This window comes from Talpa europaea (assembly GCF_964194135.1).
Source record: "Talpa europaea genome assembly, chromosome: 10".
Taxonomy (NCBI): Eukaryota; Metazoa; Chordata; class Mammalia; order Eulipotyphla; family Talpidae; genus Talpa; species Talpa europaea.
Genome location: NC_140077.1, coordinates 68,445,165 through 68,465,105, shown reverse-complemented (window position 1 = coordinate 68,465,105; position 19,941 = coordinate 68,445,165).

Sequence of the window (19,941 nt, the reverse complement as noted above, 5' to 3'; positions counted from 1 at the left end):
AGTCAGACCTGTATCCTAACCCAGCTCTGGACCAGAACCCCCATGTGGTCTTGAGAAAGTCACTTCCTTTTTTTTTTAAAAAAAAGATTTATTTATTTATGCATACAAGAACTGGTGTACAGGCCAGATGTGCAGGAGGGTGAGAGGACTCACCAGAGACAGAGTGGGGAACAGGCAGACTGATGAAATACACTGCTGAGGGGAGCAGCAAGCCCGGCAGGAGAGTTCTGCCGTGCCATGTGGGTATCTCCCTGGATGGCCAGGTTGGAACCTGTGCTGCAGAGGCTGCGGACAGCTTCACAGTGCTGTGCTCAACCCACTGCGCCAGAGAGGCCCACCACTTCCTTTCTTGTGTGTGTGAGTGGTACCTGGGGGGGCGTCCTTTTTTCCAGCTATAAAATGGGTGCGTGATCTCAACTTGCCCATCCACAATGAGGGAAAGGGGAGCAGTCGGGGGAGCAGAACTCTCCTGGACAAAACACAAGTTTGGGGGCTCAGGATCTTGATCTTCCAAAGACAACCACATCGTATATGCAGAATCTTGGAACATTGTTGGGTTCTTGTGAGCCCCCTGGCTGCTGTGAACAAAACCCACACTCCCAGGGCTTGGGGGTAAATGCGCTGCCGCCAAGGGGGGGCCAGGGCTGTTTTGCTTGTTTCTTACACACAGCTCTGTTCTATTTAGGGAAAAGGTGATCAATAAGCAGATAATATTTTCATCATATTCAAAAAGACTAGCGTTGTGAAGACCGTCTGTGAGGGGGCTCTGTTTTGTTAGCAGCTTCACAATTTCCTGCAGACGGTCTCCATCCAGGCCTTCTCTGCACTGGGTTTGTCCTCCGTTCCAAGCTCCAGAAGAATCTACCCAGTCATGTGTTAACGCTGGGGAGAAAAAAAAAAGTGTCACTTCTGGTAGAACTCGAGGGAGAAAACCATGGCAGAATTTCCTTTTCCGTATTTCCAAACAGCGGGGGGAGGAATGCAGTGTTTGCCTTAAATTTTGTGTTGCTTTGGCTGTAATGAAGAGAGAGTTTCTTGAAGGCAAAAATCTGTCTTTTGTCTTATTATTGCCATCTTCAATCACAGGAAAATCTGTTCTAGCTGGCGGTTTTGCATTATGACTTTTTTTCCTTCAAATCTGTCGTTGGTACCAATTGGGGAGTTTCTTGACTCAAATGTGGATTTGTAAAGAACTCAGCTGTGACTCACAAAACAACAGACTCCCCCCTCCCTGCGGCCTCCCCGCCACTGCCTCCTCTTCAGGGAGAGATCTGGGAGGCCCTGACCTGTGAGGACCTCAGGATCCTGGGGGGGGACGGGACATTCAGGCCATGTCATCTCAAGCCCCTTTCCATGAGTGCATGAGGGAAGCTCAGGGCCCCGAGCCTCTGGCAGATCTCCAACCCTTTCAGCAAGGCCACAGTCTCTTTTTAAAGGGACAGAGTGTCAGGTATTGGTACTGTCCTGGTGATTCTTTACTGGAAAAAGAACTTGTGTTTCTGCTTAGGGCTAGTGTGGTGGAGACAGAGCTTCTCTTGAACTCCTGCTGCGGACCCCACTCCCTCGACTGCTGGTGTCTCCTCTTTGCCTTCCCTGTCCTCCCTGCAGCGCCCCTTGTGACGAGGGGTGTCTGTCTGATGAGGGAGGTGGCAGGGCCAGGATGTCCTGAGTGCACCCCTTCTGCCCCCACCACCCAACTTTGCCCCACTCATACGAAGCTCACCCCGAATTTTGGAATTTCTTTTTAAAAATAAACCATCAGGAGTGTACCTTGTGGATTAGGTTGTTTTCCTTGCTGGAATAGTCTTGACGTTATAACATGTGAGTCACATGCCAATATTTTTTTGGTGGAGAACCAGTGAATGAACGAGTGAGTGGCAGGTGCTGCTGGGCCCCAAGCATGGGCTGATTTTGTGGGAAGCCGGGGAAGATTCGCAGCCCCGAGCCGGCAGAGGAGAGGTGCATCCTTGCACCCCGGGGAAGACTGGCTTCTGGAGATGAAGGGAAATAATGGGTTGGGACAAAGAGGAGAGAGACTAGGATGCCCCTGGCCCCCCGAACAGGAGCCAGAGTAGGGGTTTTCAGAAGCAGTTGACACAGTCCACAAAATGAGTCGATTTGCTTTTTCTAAAACAAAAGCCTAATTTAGTTTAGACAAATAAAATACCAGCAGTGGTTCTTACTTACCCTTACATGACATGGATATGTCCATGAGAACAGCCTGCTTATAGGAGGCATGAAATTTCTCAATAGTCAAGGGCTAAGAAGATGGCCATGGGGCCTTGCACCCTCAAAACCTGGGAGCCAGGATGGGGCCTCACCCCCTGCAGGTGTGGGAGCTCTGAGCCCAGGCTTCCCCGGGCCTGGCAGGTAGGGGCGTAAGGCTGGGCTCTAGGGGCTTGGGGGGTGCAAGTCAGGCAGCGACTGAGTGTACCGTCCAGGTGGGACAGAAGGAGCTGTCATGGGAGGCGGCCAGCAGCGATGGCTTGCTTTGAGGTGAGCAGCTTCTGGGGGTCTTCATGGAAAAATGGGCAGGAGCAGGAGGCTGTGGTCTGTTGGTTCCGTGACAGCTTCACCAGCTCCTCATCTCCCTCCTTGGATGAGTGACTTTGAGTTTGCAGAAACCCAAGCCTCCATGGTGACCTCTGTCCTCTCCCGGGGGTTCTTGGGTTGTTAACATGACCTTACCCTTTTGACACTATATTTTGTTCCCAAGGCTCCAGGGAATAATTCTTGTTCCTTCAATAAAATGGTCCAGTTTTCATTTACTCATCATCCACCCACCCCCTCATCCATGCACATGTCAACCTAAAATCTCTGAATACAATGAAAACATAATATTTTATGGCCTCTGTTGTGGCTCTCAGGCTCTCTGAGAGAGGAGGTGACTGTTCACTTCATCTCCGGAGGCGCTGTCCTCTAGACGGAGACCCAGGCTCAGAGCAGGAAAGGGCTCTTGGGAGGTAGGTGCACTGATGTCTTAGCGAGAAATGATAACTGAGAGGAACATGGCAAGGTTTTTCCCCCTTAGTTTTCTCTTGCTCCCTATAGCCCTGTGGCCAGGGGCTATTTGATGGGTTCTCCCTAAGAGACAGGCCACGCCTGTGCTTGCCCAAGGAGGCCCGAGCCTAGTGGGTGTCAGTAGGTTGCTGGAAGGACGGATAGCATGAGTGCTGGAATTTGAGGATTCTGGGCCACACTGTGGAAACATGCCTTCCTGAGCTCATCCCCTCCGCCCGCCGCTGGATCAGGTGAGCGGGCGCTCCTCAGTGCCCAGCAGGACCAGCCAGCAGGTCTCCTAACAGCCTCACTGCGGCCCACAGGGCGGGTGTGATCCCTTCTGCTGCCTTGATGGGCAAGGAAACCACTGAGGCCTGACCTGTCAGTCACCACGCGGCCAGGGCAGACAGGGTCGGGCAGGGCTGGTGGTGTCATTGTCCTGTCCCAGGAGCTCCTGGTGCTGCCTACGCAGCTGTGTTTCCTCATCTGCGTCGAGAACCATCAGGGATCAGTGTCTTACTCTGAGCACTGTGGTGGTTGTTTCTCATTAAGGACACCAGAATGGCCTTTTGTTTTACTTTAGAAAATTTGGAAAATACAGAAAAGTAGCAAAAAAGGCAAATTAACACCATCCACATTCTGGGTGACACTTGCTTCTGAATCCATCCAGTCATCTCTCAGCTTTCTCTTCTGTGCCATTTCCAAACTGTATGCACCAACGGGTGCTCTGGCTTACAAGTGAGGCTGCAGCATAGGGAGCATAGGGTCTCAGCCTAGCAGTGACCTTGAGTTTAGGACCTTTCCCCCTCAATCCCCGCTGCAGGCATGTGGCCTGGTGCTGCAGTGTCCACCATCTCGCTTTCTGTGGCCAATTTAACGGTCCTTGGCCTCCAACATGACCTGCCTCTGATTTCCACTGTCATGGACTGACTGCCTCCTCCGGCCCCACCTCTCTGCTCTATCTTGGTTCTGGTAACTGCTGCTCTGTGTTCTCTGTCATTGAACCTCCACCTGTGCTAAATTTCTGGGAAATGTATCCCTGCTTGGCTTCCTGCTCAGTCTCAGTTCCTTCCAGGCACCAAGTCCTGTCCCAGGAGCCCGTCTGGCCCCGCCTGGCACTACAGAGCTGTGCCAGCCCTGCCACGTGGGCTGGGCACCTTCTGCTGCCCACTCTGGGCTGACCATCAGCCTGGCCCACTCCAGGGGCTTGTCATGTCTTGGGGCCAGGCTTGCCCTGTCTGGGTGTGATTCCAGGCCTTGGAGGTCTGAGAATGGGGGAGTGGAGGAGTGAGCAGGTGGTGGGGGCTGCCCGTTGTGGGGAACAGAGAACCAGCACCCGCTGAAGCTCACTCCCCACCCGCCCTAGACAGGGTGCTATTACCTGGAACACGCTGCCCTCCCTGGCCCAGCTCACAATCCCACCCTTCATGTCTCTGTTCACACCAGGTGCTGCAGGCTGTCACTTAGGTTTGTATAGTGCTTGGGCCCTGATGACTCAGTCGTCACCAGACCACCCCCACACCTCAAAGGAAGCAGAGATGGAAAGTCCACTGTAGCCCAAGCTGGGCAGGTGGACCGGCCATCTCCTTAAACTTGCCCTCGGGTCAGACACTGCTTCTGTTTTCATACAGCGCTTTCTGGTCAGCTGAAGGTCCATGTTGTAGCTGATGGTGGAAGGAACAGGCTGCGGTCTCAAGTGGAAGCTATGAGAGCCTGGGTCATGGCTGCCCCAACAGGAGCTGCTGTTGCTGTGGGACCCTCGCGCCCAGGGCCTGGAGTGGGCTGTGTGGCCCCCCCATACCCCAGCTAGCCCCTGGCCCTGTATGTTTACATGTGTCCTTCCTGGTCACTTCATTGTAAACTCCATGGCATCAGGGCCTGTGTCTGCATTATCTATCTAGACGCGAGTGGCTGGGGGCACAAGGGTTGCTGGGTGGGGCAGCATCACCCACCCGCTTCTCCTGTGGGATCTGGGTGAGAAGGACGAGGCTGGAGCATCTGGAAGCGCAGCATTGTGGGGGGGTCTCAGTTTGGGGAGAGCAAGGACCCTGCTCCCAGTTGAAGAGGCTCTGGATGAGCCGGGGAGAGAGTCAAGGTGAGGACAGAGGACAGAAGCCGAGATAGCGCAGGTGCTGGGAGGGGTGCGGGCTGCAAGCGAGGCGGAGGGGTGCAGGCCCTGATAAGAAGCGCCAAGGAGAGGCTGAAAGGAGGCTGTGGAGAGGTCGAGGCCAATAATGAGAAACGCTGTCCGTGCAGAAGGGACGTCCGCCCCGGGAGGACGTGGCGGCACCTTCTCCAAGACAGCGCAGAAGCAATTTATTGACAGACACTGTTTCTGAAAATTGGATGGCTCTTTTCTTCGGCATGCTCACAAAGCCGCAGAGCACAGCCACAAAGGCCAGATTTCCCAAGGGAAGGAGGAGACACCTCCCGTAAGGCTTGGAGGTGGGTGGGAAACAGAAATGCCCTCACCTCGTAGTAGGCCGTGACCTCTGGAGGCTGGCAAGCCGGCCTGCTGGCAACACGGTTGAGGAAACCAATCTCTTATCGCTGGCCTGTTGGCCCCAGAGCGCCAGGTGCCTGCGCCCACGCCAGTCGGGACTCGTGTGCTCACACTCTGCCCCTGGGGCAGGGGCGACCTGCCAAGGCCGGCAGCGGGAAAGCTACACTTTTTGAAGCTGTGCTTAGTGAGTTTCTCAAGCTTCTCTCTGTGAGGTACTGTTTTCCGGTAAAGGAGGAATAAGGGAAATACTTCAACAATAACAGCTCTGAGGGTGTGTGAACAGGGAAACCATTATCTTTTACTGTGCCAATAAGTTTCAAGGCAACAAGCCAAGAAGCTCTCGCGGGAGGGAAGCTGGGCTGCTGCCGGTGGTAGAAGGCCTGCCCTCCCGGGACCCCACACGACAGAGGCAATGCCACACCCACTGCTTTCCTCACTGTAAGGGTTATGTTTCCAAACTCTGAACTCCAGGAGACAAAGGAAATTCTCAAGGTGATAATAAAAATAAAGGTGGACAACCCCAGCCCTTACTCTGAGCTGGAATCTCATGGAATCTCAGCCACTGCACTAGCGGGGGATGAGCTTCACCAGCACTGACAAGGACCAATCACGCACAGCTCTGCTTCTCCCCAGAAGCGAGGCTAATGCCACCGGCCGGCCGGCCGGCCCCTCCCTGGTTCCTGGGCTCAGTTTCTGTGCTAAGCAAGTCGCCTGCTTTGCAGGAACCACGCCAAGAGCAGACATGCTCTGTCCACTGTCTGTGGTGCCTGGTGGGGAGGGCTGAACTCAGGCGCCAGCCACCCGTCAGGCAGCCTGGCCACGGTGTGAGAAGGCATAGTTGTCCCAGCGCTCGGTGTGGCCAGAGGACACAGCTGAAGACCCTATCTCTGATGTTAGAGAAAAAGAACATTCTTTTTGCTCACTGAACTGTCTTAGAGGAATAAAGGAGTTGGAATTTGGGATAACCCACCTCCTGAAACGTTTTATAGAGGAGGAAAGTAAGGGCCAGAATGGAGAGCACCAGGCCCACGAGTCCCTTGCCCCCTCCTAGAGCGAGGCTCTGAGTGAGGGGTGGGTGCGCACACAGGAGAGGCACACCCCGGGGACGTGTGTCACATGCTGGTCTGTCACTCAGAGGAGTCTCCAGAACAAGACGGTGGCAATAATAGCACGCAAGTGGCTCTCTCCTGCCAACCTTAGAGATAGCAGGTTTGTTGAGGTTGTGTGCACACGGCAGTGCCTCGAGGTTGTGTGGCCCAGCTGCCCAGCTGGACCTACTTTGTCTCTAGTTTGAGGAAGAGGGTCTGGGCTCTCCTGCTTTCTCAGCCCTTCCATCTTCTAGGTCTTGAGGGCTTTGCTGAAAGGTGGAGATTGATGTGGCCATTTTCCCGGGCCTGGGAAGTTGCTTCTGGTTTCTGTCCCCCTCCACCCTACCTACCCATCCTGTGTCTTCTGTCTCCAACTCTCATGGGCTGGACATGGCCGTGCTGCCTCGGGAGCCTCCGTCTCTGGCTACTTGCCACGGGCATGTTAATTTACACATGGGCATGCTTAGAGGTAAAATGCTGGGGGGAGTAACTGACTGGAGTGGACCCCAGGAAGCAGGAGGAGGTGATGGCACCTAGTCATGAAGAGTGGAGAGGCTGTGAGGCTGAAGAAAGGGCCTGCACAGAGCTGGGTCCCCAGGAGGAAGCAGGTGGGCCTGCTTGGCTCTTGAAAGAGCATTATGCTGCTCCTCCAGGTGCCCCAATAAAGAGGCAGCTTTCCTGTTGGGATGAGGTTCCCGGGACTGCTCAGTGGAGCCCAGACATGGGAATGAGCTTATGGGGAAGGAGCCCCTGGAAAGCAGATTCGCTGTGGTCCACATGTGGATGGCTTCTGAGACCCCAGAGTCCAGCTTCCCATGGAAACATGCACCGGGAAGTAGCTGAGACTTTCAAACAAGCCTCTCCTGATTACAGAAGGATCCCTGATCATTGGAGGAAAAACCCAGAAATGTAAAGAAAAATAATCCTCTTCAGAATTTCACTAAGCATATATATGTATAAATATAAATATATGTATAAAAGAAAATAAATATATATCTTTATTATTATTTTATATATATAAAGATATATAAAAGAAAAAACCAGGTATTAACTGTGGTTAATATATATGTATCAACTGTGGCATATTATATATATGTAACCACAGTTAATAACTGTTTTTCTCTTTTATCTATCTGTATCTCTATGTACAATTTTGCACCTTGCTTTCCAGTTATTATTGTATTGAGCATTTTTTCACTAAAAGTCTTCATTAATGCAAAATAGTTTCACTACTACCATTTAAAAATATTTATCCGCATGGTATGGAGAGGAGGGAATCCACCTAGCTTTCTCCCTGATGTTTAGGGCTTAGGTTCTTTTCATTTCCATGTGCGCAGACATTTGCCACTATTTCTGATGTTTCCTTTTTTGGAACTAGATTCATGGCTGTGGTGTTCCTAAAACCAAGAGCATCATCTGTTAGTACCTGGGAAAGTGTCAGTGCACAGGGAGCGATTCAAGCAGAGAGACCAGGAGGAAAGTGTGTGTGTGGGGGGGGGGGCGTGGGGGGTGGAGATGAAGAGGGAAGGAAGGGGATTAAACTGGAGGGGAGAGGAGGGAGGGGATTAAACTGGTCCTTAATTTGCCACCCAGGGCCGGCCCTGGACATGGGCCTCCAGGCAAGAGTCAAGCGTAGGCCCACATGCCATTTTTCTAAACAGGTGGAAGTACTGAATCAGCTAAGAAACGTTCTGTCCTGAGTTTTGTAACAGGGTGTTGGGGTTTGGATGGAACCTGCTGGGTTTTTGGAGTGAGGGCCCCGGGGAGCTGAGTGCCCTCACAGCCCCTTTTTGCTGCCCATGCCTCCTCCCGCCCTCACCAGGAGGCCTGGAGCTGCAGTTGCTCCGGGCCCATTGCAGGCTCCCCTGCGCCAGCAGGCCGCTTCCTCTGGCCACCCCTTGGGTCTGGGGTGCACACCAGCAATGTCCCCCCTCAGCAACTGCAGCCTGGGACATGGCTGCGCCTGGGGCCCGCCTGGAGCGTGGTTGCAGGAGGAGCATGAGCTGCAGGGGCTCCTCCCTGTGGCCTTGCAGAGCCCGTCTCAGGATGGGCCTGGAATAGCCTGAGTGCCGGCCTCGTGGCCTAGGGCTCTGGGGAAGCCCAGCCTGTTGCGTCGGACATCACCACACTGACAAAGACATGGGAGTCGTGGAGCAGGTTACATGGTGCAGGATGCTGCTGAGAGCAAGATCCTGGCTGTTTTTATTGATAGAATAATCATACAGCATCAGCTATGTGCATTAGGAGGACAAGGAGAAAAGGATGGGTGAAACTCAGGAATGTTATCTAGGACTTGGGGGGACATGAGTCTGCTGACCATGTTATCTATCAACTTGATGACCAAGTACTGTAATCGAAACTGGACCCCAGACCCCAAGCCATGGTCCTAATCTGGGGTCCCTTGTCATACATCAGTCCCCGGCCCCTGGGCATTCCCAGTCATACCTATGAATCGGGAGTAAGTTTATACATCCGTCCTTAGGCCCCTGGGCATTCCCGGTCATACCTCTTGAGGCATACCCTTTCCAGAATGATCCAACTTTCTGCTCTTGATTAATATGAAAGGCATCCCGTAAAGTTTGGCTCCTATGGCTGATTGAATAGTTCTGAAGGGCAGTTCTGACCTTGTATAAGAATGCAGAACTGCAGGTAACCATAATGGCAGCCGAACAGACCGCTTAAGTTTAGCAGACCCACACCAGCCTGAGGGGTACAGGATCCAATTCACAAACACAAGTTGGGAGTAGGCCCTCCAGATCTTCCACACGCACGCATGTGCACACACATCACCACCACCACCAAGATTATTCCTTAAAAATTAGAGATGATGGGTCTCCCTGGTGGTGCAGGGGTTAAAGACAGTGCTATCAAGCTATCACCAGCCACTGCAACAGGAGTTCGAGTCCTGGCCAGGGACCTGACCCACATGGCGCAGCAGACCTCTCCTGACTCGCATCCTGCTCCCCTCAGCAGTGGATTTCAGTGGATCCGCCTGTTCTACTCCCCACTCTGTCTCTGGTGAATCCTCTCACCCCCCAACCCCCACACCTCTGGCCTAAACCCCAGTTCTTGTGTGCATAAATAAAAAAATCTTCGGGAAAAAAAAAAACAAAACAAAACTAGAGATGATGCCAACATGTTCCCAGGTCAGCAAATCCACGTGAACAGACCTTGTTAAGACTTGTTGCCGAGCCCTGAGTAGGGGTTTGCATCTCAGCAGCAGGGCCCTGGTGCCCCGGCCCTTGTGGAGGCTTTTATTGACCTATCAGGGAGGGGACAGACAGGAAGTAGCTCCTTGTTGCTGAGTGGGCCTCGGGGCATGGGGCCCCTGGCCGTTTGTTGTCTGGTCCACATGTGGCCTCCACAAGTCCTCAGCCTGTGTCGCAGCCCATACCAAGTGCTTGGGGATCCTGGAGAGCTGGCGGGGAGCTAAGGATGCGCAGAAAGCTGGGACCCCCTCCCCACAGCGGGCCGTGCCTGGGGCTCTGTGGGCATCGACAGGAAAGCGTCTCTGAGCAGGACAGGGAGGATGCGCCCTCAGCTCCGGACCTACCCCTCAAGGAGAGGCCCTGGCTCGTTTCTGGGCTTCCTCTATCATGACTCAGTCTTTCTTCCTCAGGAAAATACCATTTGGCTTGTGACCCCGGAGTTCATCCTGAGGTGGCAGGGAGTCATGGCGGGGGCCCTGCCAAGCAGGCAGGCTTCAGTGAGACCCTCATCCCGGACTACAGGGAAACAGGCCATTCCCTCGGTGGGCCTGACGACATGTAGGAACGGGAGTGGCCCTGCTCTGTGTCTCTGCAGTGGGACCATCTGCCTGGGGACGCCTCCACCCAGCTGTGGGAGTCACCTCCTTGGCAGGGAACAGCTGCCCCTGTTCCTGTCCTGAAGGCATCGGCTGCTTCTGTCACATACACACAGGACATCCAGTGCAAGTGGGCCCTGTCCCGTGACTCTCTGGCTCGCTGATCACTGTCTCAAGCTGCGTCTCGTGCGTCTCTGGTCATACCCACCTTAAGACCTAGAAGCGAGTCTTGTCTCTGGTTCCTGCCCAGCCCAGTGGGCCGTGGGCTCTGAGGAGCTGCCTCCTCCCCACCCTTACCTGCCAGCCCAGGTTGCTGCCATCAGGCCACTCCCACTCTCACTCTGCCTCTTCTCTCCCTCCTCCTCAAAGGGGGAGGCCAGAGTCCTCCTGGGGTTACAGTCCTCGGCAGCCCCTCACCCGGGGTACATAGGACGTCTCGATGTTTCTTGGACAATGTCACAGCGAAAGGCCAAGTGTTGCGTCCCCACTGCCTAGCATGTGGGTAGGGCGGTGGCCAGGGCGGGGAGGGCGGCAGCCAGGGCAGTGGCAGGACAAGCAGCCTCGGGGGTGGGGCCTCAGCAGCAGAGGGTCTGGGGAGTGCGACAACTGGTGGGAGATTTGCAGAGGCCAGACAGATGGACAAGACACAGCAGGTGGACATAGAGGAGGACGGGGAGGAAAGACTGTGTTATATGCGGGGAAGCTTCCCTACACCATCTGGGCACTTCTAAGGCTGGACGGATGGACAAGCTAACATGACAGATCAGTAGGGGAAAGACTGCAGCTTCACATAGGTGTGGCGCGTGGACATGGTTGGGAGTTCTCAAGGAGACTGAAATGGCCTGGGAAACTCACCTGCACTTGGCCTGGGGCATCACATGATGGAAGGGCGGCCTCCTCCGCCTGAGAGTAAGGATGCAGTTCTCAGGTAGAGGAGACGTGTTCACTAATAACCTGCACCTGGATGAGACCCCCCAGAGACGAATGTGGATTCGTCTAGGCCATAAGGGGGGCATTTCCTCAGGTGGGTGTGTGTCTGCTTCTGGCGGCCTGTTTCAGTGCTGCTGGCGACACAAACCCTGGGAAGGCAGAGCTCACCTCAGAAACCTTCCCGACCTCCTGGGTCCTGAACCCGACGCCTGACTCTCAGCCGCTTCCTCCCAGCAGTGCACAAGGAGGGGCTGGCCTGCTCCGGGGATGCGGCCACAGTGCCCAGAGTTCACCAGGCCAGCGCAGGGCCAAGGGCAAGGCTTGCACACCCAGGCCATGGAGCAGCGCACGCAGCTCAGAGGAGGACCAGTGTTTGCATCATTGTGTGTGTGTGCATGTGTGCGTGCGTGCGTGTGCATGTGTGTAACAGAAATCTGATGAAATAAGCCCACCCTGTGTGTGATGCCCGGATGCATTCTGGTACATACTGGTTCACTCACACAATTGCTAGCTGTGGTCAGATGAGTTGATTTTATGTTTCACGGATGGGTCATGACCCCGCCATTGTAGAACAGCTGCCCCTCAGCCCCCTGAGAAACAGCACAGAGAGTTGGGAGGCTGGGGAGGGGGGCTGGAGCTTCAGCCGGCCTGCGAGGGCTGCTCGGGGCGTGGAGCCAGGAGCACGTGGGAGGAACAGCTCTGGGGCCCTGGCGCTGGCCGCTGTCCTCGCTCTGTGGATAAACAGAAGACACCAGCCTCCAGTGCCTGCAATCTGCTCCCTCTCGAGAGCCTTCCAGCTCGGCCGGGGGACAGCGGAAGGCTCACAGGGCCGGGAGCCGGCAGCCTCCTGTGCCCAGATGCCTCCAGCTGGCACAGGTGGGGGCCGCCAGGGCTCACCTTCTCCCAGGGGTGCCTGTTAGGAGAAAGACACCCTGCGAAGGGCCAAGACAGAGGGACAGATGACTTGGGGGTGCTCAGCCCTGCCACTCTGCTCCCTGTAGGGGCCCCCTCCAGCACCCGTGCTGTACAGAAGGTGCCATCTGGGGGCCTGGACGCGGGAGGTGGCGGCTGCTCCGGGAGCCGGCTGAGCTGCTGCTAAGACAGAATGTGTCCCGGGGAGAATGAACACTGCGTCCAGGCGGCATCCAGCCTGCTCCCCTCTGAGGACGGATCTGCCGTCTCCATGGGGACTTTGAGAGAGTGTGGCTCGCCGCTGGGGTTGCTATGGGGCTGGTTGTCCTGGGGTCAAGGGAGGTCACGTGATTAAGAAGGGCCAGCTGGTCAGTTACAACTAGTCTCTCACCCAAAGTGGGCGAGGGCCCTGGCAGGTCAGGGGCTGGCAGGTGCCTTCTCTGCTCCCCCTGCCTGAGGCTGGAGCCCAGTGAGAACCAGACTAGAAAGTGGTATAAGGCCTGGTCCCAGCTTCTAAGGAGTTTACCATCCAATCAGGAAAGATATTAAAAGCAGAAAGCTATTAAATCCCAGTGCATGGGGGGATGTGAGCAAGTGCAAAGGGGCAGGCAGTCAGTGCAGCCAGGGTCCAGGCAAGGGAGGTGGGAGGACGGGAACATTTAGGAGAGGGTCAGAGGGAAAGACCTGGACATGGTGGGTGGGAAAGAGGGATCAAGTTCTATAGACAGCCAGTGGGGAGCAGAGAGGGGTCAAGTTCAAGGGTGAGAGAGTCATTGGAAACCCCTATGCCCGGCTGAGAAATGTCCTGATGAGTTCAAAATCCAGACCTTGAATCTTGGGCGGCAGATGCCGCGCATGGAGCGGACCCCAGGCCTGAAGCGGGTCGTTGTGGTGGGTCTGCCTCCTTAGGACTGGATGGCCAGTCAGGGCTCCCTGAGGGGGAGGCTGCTGAGATCCTTGACTGCAGGCGACCTGGGTAGGCGGGTGCGAGAAGCAGGGTGGGTCTGAGCAGACAGGCTCACACCTGCCCACCCTGGACCTCTGTTGGCCACACCTCTGCTGCGGTGAGGATGCCCCGGCCAGTGCTGTCATCCTCACACCCCGGTAGGGCAGGAGGCGGGGCCTTGGGAGGCGGTGGGCCTGGAGGGTGAAGCCTGGATAAAGGGGTTGGAGCTCTTATGGGGAGACCCTTCTGTCTGGGAGAAAATTGCCTCTGGGGCTGGGAAGCCATCCCGTCTGCGTGCTTAGTCACGTGGCCTTGGGAAGGCCTTGACAATGCTGGCTGTCACTGTTCTCACCCCGTCTTCTTGACCCCACATGAACCCGACTTCTCTGGGCTAGCCCTGCCTCCTACCGCCAAGTGGCAGCTGCTGCCACGCTCGCCCTGTCCTGGGAGTTGCCCCGCTGTGTCACGCGAGATGGGTCCACGTGGCTGCCCACACTCCCCCTCAGGGACACGGGGTCTCCTGCTGGGCCCCCCTGAAGTAAGAGGTCTGTGTCGCCTGCGAATCTAATAGGCACAAGGGGGAGGGGGGGGCAGGCAAGGCCCGTAGGGGGTGGGGATGGAAGGAGGTGCCGCCCCACACGCATTCCCTTTAGTTAAGGCGTACCCCGATACTCCTGTGTGCCTCGGCGCGTGCTGCTGTGCAGGGACACCCGCTGCTGGGGAGCTAGACATTGGCTCCCACTATGAGCGCGTTCAAGACATGATCCGTGAAAGAAGGATTTTTGTCCTTAAGGGGGTGTTGAGTAGGAAGCTCACGTACTCTTGGGAGAGATGCAAGCAGGTCCCTCCTGGCCCTGCAGCCCAACATCGGGTGGCGCTGGCTGCCTGCCCGCCAACCGGCTGGAGTGGCCGCCGCGAGCCCTGAGAGCCTGGTTCACCACCACGAAGACCTGCCTGCGCCCGCAGCCTGGGAGGGAAGCCAGGCCCCTGACTCCCCACCCCAGAACGTGCTTTCTCCTCCTGTGTGTGCTGTGTCTCCATCCAGGAGGTTTTGACAGAAGGGTCTTCTCAGCATGAAAAATGCGAGATGGGCTGGAAATTAGGGAATTGCTATCTGCGGCCTTGTTTCTTTGGAGAATTGTTTCTTCCTTGTGATTTATTTGCCCACATTGAAATATTTCATTCATTCATCCCACAACTCATTCATGACATTTCATCAACCTGTCACCGCGAGATGCAGGGCCAACTTGGCCTTTTCCTTTAGCATGAAAACAAGTTTCTGGGTTCGGTCACACAAGGGGCATTTCCCCTTTGGAGAAGGGGTTCCTTCTTTGCAATGGAGTTGAAAATGGGACCCTGGGGCAGGAGGCGCTGGCAGGGCGTTGGCATGAGGTTTGTTAGCAGCAGGAATAAGATCAAGACTGCCAGCCGGTGACCAATCTGACCAGTGACCAGTCTGATACAGTTCAGACGCCTGGGTTCCAATCCTGACTCATTGCTGGCAAGCCCTATGACTCTCCGGGAGTTACTGGTCCCCAGGACTTGGCTTATGCAAATAGTGGAGTGTTTGTGATCTGGTGGACTTGTTAGCCCATAGTAACAATTATTATTATGCAAAGACAAGGCCTCATTCTAATCATTTTAATGATGGGCTTTGTTTTTTTTTTAATTTTCATTCTTAGAATGAATCATGTGGCCTTTCTGTAACCTTCTTAATGATATTTCATTTGGGTTAATATCAAAATGAGATTGTGTTCCAGGACCACTGATGTTAGTGGGAGGTGAGGCCAAGGAGGACAAAGCAACAAAGGCAGTTGTCAAGGTTAAACCTCCATGGGGAGGACATCTGAAGTGGCTAAGATTTAATTTTTCTCTAATTGAAAACCCTCAGGTGAGGTCACGTTAGTTCATAAAAGTCCATTGACTCTCTGACAGGCACTGAGAATGCAAGGTATAAGCCTTCAGAGGTGTGTGCAGACTGGTGAACAGCAGAAAGTGGGTAGTGCCGTGATGAAGCAATGTACCTGGCTATGGGGCAAGAGAGCAGGGCAGGTGAATCCACAATAGGATGCTCTTGGCCACAAGGAATAGAAAGCTTTACTGAAAACAACTTCAATAATAAAAAGCTAATTACATTATCTTCTATTAAAAGAAGTCCTATTATAGGAATGACTAGAGTTGGTTAATTCAGACCAGACCCAGACACATCCCCTCACACTGCCTCCCGATTCAGTATGTTTTTCAGATCCTCTCACAATCACAAGACAGCTGCAGTAGCTCCAGACATCACATATTAACAGACTAACACTCTGGGACAGATAAAGGTCTGTGTCTTCTATTTGTGTCTCTGTTAAGGATGAAGAAAACTTTCTGGAAAGTATCTACTCTTACCCAGCAGACTTATACCGTTCCTTAACCTCGGCATCTGGCCATCAGAAAATAAACACAATGAAGAGAAGGGTAACAAAAGAAATGGCATTTAAAATTTACCACATCATGTTAAGGAGGAGTCATGAAATAAAACAGACTTTCCCCTCAGTAAAGAAAATAAAAGTGGTCTTTGGATATGCCGCCAAAATAATCTTCAACATCATCTAATGCAGTCTTGGGGGTCAGTGAGTAGAGATTGGAACTTTCTGGGGGAGGTAATACCTGAGTTGAGACAAAGGTCTTGCTGCTCATGTGGATTAGCCTCACCTGGGGGCTTGTTAAAAATGCAGAAACTCAGGTCTGTCCAGACCTATTGAAACTGAATCTGAATCAGCGTCCTTACCAGATGCCCAGGTGAGCTGTGCACACGTGGAGGTATGAGACGCCCCAGGTGAAGCACAAACAGGAGGTGGCCAGTGAAAGTACAGCTGGTCCTCATTTAGCACATTGAGAGGTTCTTGGAAACTGGCTTCAAGTGAAAGCAGGTTCTCGAATGATGTTTTATTTATCACATGCCAGGACAGTTTACTTCTCATGAATGTTATAAAGAAGAGACATGAAGCGAAGGGTCTCCCTGGTGGTGCAGTGGTTGAGCGCTGGGTTGCGAAGCTGCCCGCAGCCTCCGAAGCACTGGTTCCATCCCCAGCCACCGGGGGAGGGTCCCATATGGCTTGCAGACCTCTCCTGCTGCCCACTGCTCCCCTCGGCAGTGTATTTCGTCAGTCTGCCTGTTCTGTTCCCTGCTCTGGCTCTGGTGAATCTTCTCACCCTCTTGCACTTCTGAATGTATCCAGTGCTTGTATAAATAAATAAATAAATCTAAAAAAAAAAAATGAAGTGAAGTGTTATCTGATGACTTGCTGGATGTAAAGGTGGGATAGAGCTGGGAAGTGCAAGGGCACCGCAGAACAGGTGAGCCCACAATATACTTGGCACTGTGGTTCTGCAGATGCAGGTCCCTGTATCTACACACATTCAGAGAATGGAGTCATCCTGATGTTACCAACACGTATGTACCATTTTTGGTGAAGCCTACCTGTTCAGGCATCGTGTGTGTTTGCATGTGGTTATCTTATTGAGTGCTGCAGGGTAAGTGAATCAATAGGCTGTTTTACGGCTTCCCTGGTGGTGCAAGGGGTTAAGTCTCAGCACTATCAAGCTATCGGCAGCCCGGACAGCACAAGTTCGATCCCTGGCCAGGGAGCTAACCCATATGGTGCCTAGGGAGCTGACCCACATGGCGCAGCAGACCTCTCTTGTCTCCCTGCTGCTCCCCTCAGCAGTGTATTTCAGTAGATCTGCCTGTTTTGCTCCCAACTCTGTCTCTGGGGGATCCTCTTATCCCCCCACTTCTGACCTACACCCCAGTTCTTGTATGCAAGTTCCAGCATCACTTGCAGCCTTGATCATGTTAGTACAGAAGGCTCTTAGGAGCTTGGGCACTGAGCACATGGGCCAGACTGTGCACACCAGGGATGTAAGGGCAGCAGCTCTCAGAAACAAAATGGCTATGAGAGGATGAGTGACTATGGAAGAGGTGAGACCATGAGAGAATGCCAGAGAGAGCCCAGAGAAAGCAAATATTCATGGGGGGCTGGGGGCTCAGTTGCCAGCTCACCTCCCAGCACCCTTCTGCCTGGCCAGGGCCTCCTTGCATGCCAGCCTCCCTGCCTGGTGGGACTGTGCGTGTGGTTCCCTGAGAGAGCATTAGAGCCTGAAAAATCCACCAAGGGCTCCTGGACTCTTCTTTTCCGTCTGCCCGAATCCACAGTGAAATTGCCCTGTGCCACTGGCACTAGAAGTGTTCAACAAACTACTTTAAAAGTTGGAACATTGAGGGCCTCCCTGGCGGCACAAGGGGTTAATATACAGCACTATGAAGCTACCCAGAGCACAGCAGACCTCTCCTGTCTCCCCATTGCTCCCCTCAGCAGTGTATTTCAGTGGATTTGCCTGTTCTGCTCCCTACTCTGTCTCTGGGGAATCCTCTCACCCCCCACATCTCTGGCCTGTACCCTGGCTCTTGTTTGCATAAATAAATAAATCTTTAAAAAAAAATTGGAACATTGACTGAATAGCTGTTTTATGTATCTCATAATGCTATGGTTCAGATATGTGGACAGAACTCAGTGGGGTGATTTGTCTGCTTCCCACTGTGGGATGTGGTCCCTCAGTGCTGCTCAGCTGGTGGCCAGGCTGGTCTTTGGCCATGGTGGCTGGACTCACGGGCTTGGTGCCTTAGAATGGCTGGAACGCTGGGTCGGGCTGTGTCCTTTCCTGCTTGTCGACTTACTGCCCCTCATGTGTGTCTTCCCCAAGGAGGTGGTCAGCCTGAGAGTAAAGGATGTTCTCTTACAGGTTAGGCCCAAAAATTTCTTTTCTGCCCTAGTCTCAGCTAAAGTCATACTGGACCAGCCTAGAATCAGGAGGAGGGGATAAGGTCCTAACTTTCAAGGGAAGAATATCAAAGAATTTGCAGCCATCTTTACAACGGTATAGTTCAGTTCAGTCCTTTAGTGCTAGATATGACATACTTTAATATTAATTTATAGCCCCTGCCAATAACCTAGGGCAGCTACTAAGTCATTAGTTTACCAATAAACAAATGGAGATAAAAGGTCATTAAGCAACTGGCCCAAGGTCATTGCTCAGTAAGAAATGTGTCAAGAGTGGCACCCAGCACTCGCACTCTGTCACTGACCAGGGCCCCCCAATCACTGCAGAGTTGGGGGGATGGTTTCTGCTTGAAACCACACAGAGCTTCCAGTTCCTTCTCCAGGCTTCCCAGGCCGGGCCGGCTCAGTCTCCATGCCACATGTGTTGATTACCACTCACAGGTTTTAATACCCTGGTTTGGGTCCCATGTTTTAAAAGAGCTTTTGATCTCTTCTTTCTGTGTCCAGTAACCCTAGCCTGGTGTGGAGGATCCAGCAGCAGATTAAATGCATTTCAAATAACGAGAAGACAAAACCCAGCCCTCGCTGCTCCCACGACTCTCTGGGATTGTTGGAGGATTATTTACTGTGTTTGCCTTGACTTGAGCTATTTAATTTTTCCAAAACAGATGCAGCTGATTGATTAATAGTGCTCCCCACTACAAGTCAGAAATGTCAGCGAGACTGCGAGAGGGCAGAGTCATTCTGAGCAGGGACAATAGACACGGCAGAGCAACAGGGCCCTGTGCCAAGTATTCTTGGGGCCGTGAGGTCATGTGCCACTTTTCTGCTAAGAGGGAGATATATATAAGGGCATGGCAAGCAGGAGTGGGGGATGGGGGGGCGGCTGGGCATGTGCTAATAATAGGACAGATCACATGGGGCCTAAGTCACCTCCAAGAGGCTTAGCTGGTGGAGGTGAATTAAAGTGCCGGGAATTAAAGACATTTCTTCAAATGTCCCCGACATGGAAAAACAGACTGGAGGAAATACACGTGTGATGAGGCAGGCCCATTCTCCCATTCTCCCTCCTCCCTCCGCGGGCGTGATTTGCTGGACAGGGTGAAGAGCAGAACAGCACTACATGCACAAGGGGCTCTGGCTTAAAAACTCTTAGGAATGTCAAAGCAGCACACCAAGTGTGGGGCCCTTCTTTTTCGGGGGGCTCTATTTCACTGGGCAGCTGACCTGGACAGAACCTGGGCCCCGTGCCTCTCCTGGGGGACCGTTGGGAGTGCCTGCCAGTGTGACAGAGGCAAAGCAATGCTGGGATTTCAGGTGTTATCTGGGTCACAGGAAAGTCCATTGTGTTTTCGGCTGGGAGGTTTGCCCAGAGCCCTTGATATGGACTGTTCAAGGCATCCACCGATTTTGCCAATGGTGGAGGCTCGGGGCTCTGCTCTCAGGGGGAAGCTGTGACTCCTCTTTTGTGAGGGTGCTAGGAGAGCCCTTCCCTCCATCTGGAGGCTGGGCAGTGGCACACTTACATACTGACCTTGTCCTCGGAAACCAGTGCGAGGTCACTGCGGTGGGTTCCAGGTCTGCAGTCTTCGCCTCTCACCCCTCATGGCCCCCTCCTTGGTTCCTGCTTGGCTGCCAGAACTCACAGCTCCCACTCAGCAAACCTGAGCTTCCTTCCTTCCTTGACAGAGACACCCCTGAGCCCCTGAGTTGGCTGAACGTAGGCCTAAGGGCACCCCCCACCCCATCCCTGCACTCCTCACCAAGTGCCTGATCCATGGAGGTCTTGCTGCTGGCAGGGCTGGAGCCAGCCCTTCCACCCCGCTTTTCGAACCAGGCTTAGCTCCCATTCTCATGGGCCTCCTGTGAATGGCTGGTCCTTCCCCAGGAAATGCCTCTCAGCCACACACCTCCACACACCTACCTATTTC